The sequence below is a fragment of the Chinchilla lanigera genome, unplaced genomic scaffold, assembly GCF_000276665.1.
Source record: "Chinchilla lanigera isolate Chin_1 unplaced genomic scaffold, ChiLan1.0 scaffold00081, whole genome shotgun sequence".
NCBI lineage: Eukaryota > Metazoa > Chordata > Mammalia > Rodentia > Chinchillidae > Chinchilla > Chinchilla lanigera.
The window spans coordinates 1241058-1248213 of NW_004955482.1; positions in this window are offsets into that span (position 1 = coordinate 1241058).

The window sequence follows — 7156 nt, forward strand, 5'->3', positions numbered from 1 at the left end:
CGGGTCGCCGGGGCGGGGGCTTCGGGTTCGCCGGAGGAGGCTGCTGGGAAAGGGGTCCAGGCGGGGTCTCCAGGGCGCGGCGTCCTGGGGCCGGATCTTGGGGTGAGGGTCCTGGGAGGGTCCCTTGGGCACCCTGGGGTGCGGCCGGTAGATGAGCTCCCCCTCCCCCCGCTGGGTGGGTGGCTCCAGGCCTGGCGGGGCAGAGTGACCCCCTGACGCGGTCGTGGCCCTGCGGGCTGTCGGCCTGATGCCACCCGGCTGATGCCACCCTCCGTGGGCCAGGGTCCCGGCGCCCCCGAGTGACTGCGCGCATTTCCACGGCGGGGCAAGGCGTGGCCAGTCTCCTGGGGCGGCACGGCTGATGAAGCCTGCTTGGGTCTTGGCTGTTATCACAAGCCGAAGGGGCTGTGCTTTGCCGCCCCAACCTGGAGGGCCCCTGCGGGCTGCTGGAGCCCAGGCCCGACCCAGGCCCGACCCAGGCCCACGGGGCCTGGCTCCGCGCTCCCAGTAGCTGGTGTTTGGGGAAGCGAGGCCTGCGGGCGCCGCCTTGTCCCAGCGCTCCTGGGGTGGGCTGCAGGCCTTGCACAGGGCCTGGAACTCCGGCCCTGTGGCCCGCTCTACCCCTGAGCCACATCCCCAGCCCTGGGGTATTTGTCATAGTTTTTTAATTGACGGGTAGTAGCTGAACCTCTGCAGAGTGACATTTCGGTACATGCTCACTGCCTGTCACAGTCAGATCGGGATGGTTGTCGCGCCTGCCACTCTGGGTGTTTGCTGTGTTGGAGGCGCTCAGGGTCCTCCTAGTAGCTGTTCGGAAGTGCAGAGTTGATTGCTGTCCACTCCCTCACTCTGCAGTGCTCTAGAGCCGCCGGAGTTCTTCCTCCTCCACAGCCGCACCCCAGTCCCACTGGCGTCTTTTCCCCGACTTCCTCACACACCCTCTTCCTGGGCCCTGGTAGCCCCTATTCTCCTCAACACTTTCCGAGATCAGCTTTTCCCAAGGGGTGAGGGTATCCAGCGCCGCTCGTACTTGGCCTGGCTTCTTTCACTTGCCAGAATGACCTCCAGTTGCATCCACATTTCTGCTGATGACAGTATCATTCTCCTTGATGGCTGAGCTCTAGTAAAAGTGGAGCGACTTGTGATGCATGCCACACGTGCGTAAATACAAGTCGTGTGACTGGGACAGTGGGACTAGACCGGGTGTCTGTGGGCCGTGCAAGAGTTAAAACTTTTCAGGCCAGGCCGGGCCTGGTTGCGCAGGCCTATAATCCCAGCACTCAGGAGGCTGAGGCAGGAGGATCACTGTGAGTTCGAGACCAGCCTGGGCTACAAAGTGAGCTCAAGGCTAACCTGAACTGCACAACGACACCCTGTCTCAAAAAGACAAAAACAAAAAACAAAAACTTTTCAGGCCAGCTGAAGTAATTATGTTTTTTCTCCCTCTGGAAAGTACAAGAACTGATCCGAGATGGGTGTTAAGCTTTTGGTTTTTCCAGGGCACAAACGCAGCCTCTGCCCTGTGAGTTGCTGTGGCCCGAGGCTCCCCTGGCCTGCAGTGAGTTAACTGCTCTCCCTTGCTCCTAGGACAGGGCTGGTTGTGTCCCCCAGATTGTGAGAATAGAGACAAGAGCTACTGGCGTCATCCTCCGTGGCCTGCTGGTCTCGAGAGGAACCCTGGGGAGGACGGTTTATCCTGGGGATTGTGGAAATGTCGTGTAAGGCTCTTCCTCAGGAAGTGCCTTCTGGTGATGTTTCTTTCCTTCCTTCCGTTGATGGTCGAACCTTGTGACGCTCCCTGCAGACCGAGAAGCACCGTTACATTAAACAGCAGTCTCCGTTGCGTCCTCTGCCCCTTGGAAATCTCCAGTGCCACACAGTGGGGGCTCACACGTGTTACGTGGCCAGCATGACGGCTGCCCCTGTTCTGTGGAAGGACAGCGAGGCTGTGTAAGGCAGGGGAGCAGGAGGAGAGACGGTTAGCAAGCAGCGCGGAAGGTGTTACCAGCCGCTTCGGCCCGCTCCTGAACTGGCCGTGGCAGGACAGGGACGCAGGTTTTGCCCCACAGTTTGAGCCCAGCCGAGCACTTACCTGGGCCAGGGCCTTCTGCTGTGATGGAGGAACTGCCCCAGCAGGAGCAGCTGTGGAGACTGTGCTGCTGGGCAGGGCAATCTGGGAGAAGAACGTGTACGCTCCTCAGTACTTTTTAATTCTCCTGCATGGTTTTTTTTTTTCCGAGGCAGAGTCTCACTATGTAGCCCAGGCTGGCCTTGACCTCAGGCAGTCCTCCTGCCTCAGCCTCCTGAGTGCTGGGATTACAGGCATGCACCACCACACCCCGCATCTCCTGCATGTAAAGTGGAGATGACAGTGTGTCTCTTGCACCTCATAAAGGGAGTTTTGAGATAGAAGCTCTGTAAGAAGGTGAGTGGAAGGAAGCGATGTGCAGTTACATGCACTATTAATATTTGCTGCTTGTAGGGGCTGGGGATTTAGCTCAGTGGCAAAGCACCTGCCTGGCAAGCGCAAGGTCGTGAGTTCGGTTCCCGGTACCGGAGAAAAACCAAAAAAAAAAAAAAAAAAAAATTTGCTGCTTGTCATGTTTTCAGGAAGTTCTAAGAGCAGCTCTCTATATATAAAATAATTAACATTGAACTTTACTTTTTTTTTTTTTGAGACAGGGTCTCACTATGCAGTTCAGGCTGGTATTGAGCTCACTTAGTAGCCCAGGCTGGTCTCAAACTTGCACCGATCCTCCTGTCTCAGCCTCCCAAGTGCTGGAATTACAGGTGTATGCTGCCACGCCCACTTGAATTTTATATCCTTAATGTTTAAAGGTTTTGATATTTAAAAACCTGCCTTGATGCCACCAAGCGTCTTTTTCTTTTTTCGAATATGTCATTTCCAAGTGGTTTGGGGGTGGTTGAATGTCGATTACCATCCTTTTTTCCTCTGTGGCTGGTGTTGTTGTAAAGTTTACTATTTGATTTTGGAAGTTAAAATGGCTCATCTGTAATGACTAAAGTGTTTGAGATGCCACCAGAGGAGAAGTTTTCTTTATTGGCTTCCTTCTGAGAAAAAGGTATACTGGTAACTGCTTAGAAAGGTCTTAAGAATTCGTTTGTCTCAAGCAGTTTACATTCACACGTTTTGTGTTGACAGGCTCAGCTGCTTCTGAGCAGCCCGTACTGTGGGCACAGAGAGCTTCTGGGTGGTGCCCGCAACCCCCTGGGCCCCACAGCAGGCCATGTCGCTTCTGGTGTGCAGGATGTCAGAGAAATCCATTGAGCAGATACCTGGAGCGCTGGGTCCCTACCAGGCCCCATGTGTGCGGGCAGAGGGAAGCAGAGAGAACAGCATGCTGGGGACGGCGAGCAGGCAGGTGACGTGGGCCGCAGCTCGGGTGGGAAGAATTCCGAGCAGGTATCGGTCTGAGAGAAGATGGGCCCAAATGACATTCTGATCACCTTTCTAAAACGAGTTTATTGATTCAGACAGATGCGTCTGTTAAAGTCTGCGGTACTGCAGATTTCAGCTGTGCGAATTGTTCGTGTGAAAGTGAATACTGTGGCTGTGTATTCATTAAGGGACCTGAGAGAAGTGAGAAGGTTACTTTTCATCCCTGGGTCAGGTGATGAATCACAGACAGATTTTTTGAGAGCAGGAAACACTGCCCAGATGTTTCTATTTTTTCTATTTTTTTTTTCAGCTTTTTTAAAAAAACAAAAACAAAAAACTTTTTTGGTGCTGAGGACTGAACTCAGGGCTTCCTGCTTGCTAGACAAGCGTACTACCACTGAGCTAAATCCCTAGCCTGTGTTTCTACTTCTTGGTAGCTTGTATTTGTACCTGTAGTACAGAGTGTCGTAAAGACTCAAGATTCTAATTTATAAAATAGGAACCTTTAAGCCGGGTACTCAGGAGGCTGAGGCAGGAGGATCATAAGTTCAACGCCAGCCTGGGCAACTTACTTAGTGAGTTAGCGAAACCCCGTCTCAGAATAGAAAGTAAAAAAGGGGTGGGGATGTAGCTCAGCTCTTGGGCTCAGTCCCCAGGGCGAGGGAACGAAAAGGAACATTTTAAAAACTTCACACTTACCATTTTGTATATAAATACATAACTTTACTTGTGGACATAGGTATAATTTAAAATACCTTATTCACCCCAGCAAGTTTTTATGTTTGTCATTCCGTTCCTACGGTTGCAACCCATAGTTTCTCTGTGGTTAACTGTAATACCCTTACCCAGTTGCTCCTGTAAATGTGGGTTTTCCAGGACAGCAGGACCTGTGTGTCCCGGGTCACTCGCTTCGTGCTCTGACTTGAGAGTTCTGAGGGGAAAGGGCCGGGGCTCTGAGGACGGAAGGCGCCCTGCCCTGCCCAGCCCTCCTCTGCCTCTGCCCGGCTGCTCCCTTGCCTGCCCTCTGCTGGCCTGACACCTCCCTTGGTCCAGGCTGGGCTCCGCCCTGGCAGCCTGTGGGCCTCCTTCCCCCCGTGCCCGGAGTGGCCGGCCGGCTGGGGTGCTCGGCAGGCTGAGCTGCGCTCCTCCTGCGGCCTCTGGTCTGGGGCAGACGTGCTGCCAGCGTTGGTGCTGAGCACCTGCTGGGGTGACAGGTGGGGTTTCAGCTGTGCGGTGCCCATGCCCCAGGAGAGGAGCTGCCGGTGCCCTCGTCCTCAGGCACAGAAAGCCCAGCTTGGACAGGAAAGGGAGGCTGGTCACAGGGTGGGGCGGGACCTCCCCCACCAGAGTGAGGCGCTGAGGCCCGGCCCTTGCCGGTCTCCGGGTCTGTCCGTCCTGTGGTGTGCGGTGCAGGAGGAGCCCGCTGGGCTCGCTGCTCTGTGCGGCTTGTGGAGGGGCGCCGGCCACGTGCAGGGAGTCGTGGGAAGCGGCCGTGGCTGCGGCTGTAGGAAGCAGCACCCGAGCCGAGGGGGCCGTGGGCACCTGGGACGAGCTCGTCGGGGCAGCCCTGGAGCTGCAGGGCCCAGCCGGGGCAAGCTCACGGCAGAGGGCAGCGCACACCGGCCCTGAGCTCGTGCCCTGGTGGGGCAGGCAGAGAAGGTGGAGAGGCCAGCAGGAGCAGCGCCCCTGGGTTTCTTGTATTCCTGGTGACCCTGCGGGCAGCGGCTGTCCCTGCCCAAGGTTTAAATGCCCCCGTTCAAGCCCTCTTGGCATCCTCTGTCCATCCGGTTCTGGTCCCTGTCCTGGCACGGAGTGTGATTGGCCTGGTGGGGGGACACGGCCCTGCAGCGCCTCCCACCCCCATCAGCTGTGGATTTTAGGTTGCTACCGCCAAGCGCACGCCATGTGGTGTCCTTAGCCAGGCAGGGGTTGTGGAGTCCGGAGGGAGCGCAGTGCGGGCGTGGCGTTTGTCGTGTTGGCGATAGCCTGGTGAGTCCACGGTGGCCAGTGCGCAATGTGGACTCCAGACAGCGTCGCACTGTGTGGCTCCCCGATGTCATGCCACCTGTGTCAGCACGGGGCCCCCAGGCCCGTCCCAGAGACAGGAACGTTGGCAGGGGCTTTGCACCGTGTGAAACCGTGTGCGCAGGCCTGAGTCAGAGCGACAGCACAGGCAGGCAGGGAGTGTGCAGAGCCTGAGACCAGTACCGCCGCCCGCTGCAGCCTCCACGTGTAAGTGAGAGTGTGAAAGTGTGAGAAAGCCCCGCGGGGGAGCCACACAGCGCAGCAGTCAGCGCCCTGAGCACTCACGCGAGTCTGTCTGTCCGGATGCTTTGTTTGAGAAAGAGCTCAGTGGGCCCCAGAACGCAGGCGCCGCGCCCTCTGGACAGACTGCAGGGTTGCGCTTGTCTCCTCCTGACTCCTGCTGACGTAGAGACCTTTCCTGTCGTGTGGAGAGACTGGTGTCTAGAGAAGGCCGCCTGGGTTCTGCCTGTCCTCCACGACTGCTGGCTCGGTGTGGCAGTGCACCCGGCCAGTCCCCGGGACTGTTGGACCTGCAAGCCTGGGAGCTGCCGCCTGCTCCTGGCCCGTGTGTTCGCAGAGGGGACTTGCCTTGTCACTGTCGTGCTGTTTTTTCGGTCTTTTTTTTTTTTGAGACAGGGTTTCCCTTTGTAGCCCAGGCTGGCCTCTGTCATGGTGATCTTCCTCCCTCAGCCTCCTGACGGCTGTGATTACAGGCCTGCACCACCACACCCGGCTTGCCATGCTGTTTTTAAGGAGAAAGTTTTGAATGAATTTTTTTTTTTTTTTTTTTTTTGGTTTTTCTCCGGTACCGGAAACCGAACTCACGACCTTGCGCTTGGCAGGCAGGCGCTTTGCCGCTGAGCTAAATCCCCAGCCCCTAAGGAGAAATTTTTAAAGGAGAATTCTTTTGATATTTAACAGAAACGGGAAGTTGAAAGTCGAAGGCGGGTCTGTCTGGCACTGGGGGCTGAGCCAGGGCTTGTGCTGGGCAAATGCTGCCTGCGGCCGCACCCCAAGCCTGGCACTAAGTGTGGCCCTCGCTGTGCCACCGGGGACCGTGAGAGCCTCGCACAGTGTGGCTGTCGCAGGAGCGTCACCCCGTCTTGGTGCAGAGATGAGACGACAGGAAGCGCCTGGGCGTCAGGCCAGGGCTGCGCCCTGGGTCTGTTTCCTGGTGTCTGGGTGGAAGGAGGGTGGAGGAGGGAAGGCTTGGCAGACCCCGAGTGCAGGCCGCAGGGCAGACGCACTCCCACCGCGAGGCTCTCCCTCTAGGACTTGGGGTGACCGTGCTTCCTGGCAGGTGGAGGGTTTGTAAGCGACCAGTGCTGTGTGGCCAGGTTCTTCCCCTCAAGGAGGACAGGGGCTCTGTCTGTCTGTGCCCCATGGGGATTGGCAGTGCCCGCTTCCCCTGGGACTGACAGGTAAGGCTTCGGTCCTGGCTGGAGGGGAGTGGCCCGGGCTCCCTGCTCTCTGCCCCGTGGGGTGGCTTTGCTTGCCAACGGCTATGTGATGTGGCCGTGGGGAGGCCCAGGAGCGACAGGTTGTGGCTGTGGGGGCCCCAGGGCGCCTTACAGCAGTCCCTGGCTCGGCGCAGGCTCGGGATTTTCCACAACACGGAGGGGGCAAAGCTGGCATCTGTGAGCCCGGAGCCTCTGTCAGAGCTGAGAAAGCGAGTGGTGGCAGCAGCTGGGGTGCTGTCCCTGTCTCGTGGTCCCCAGGGTCCAGGCGCAG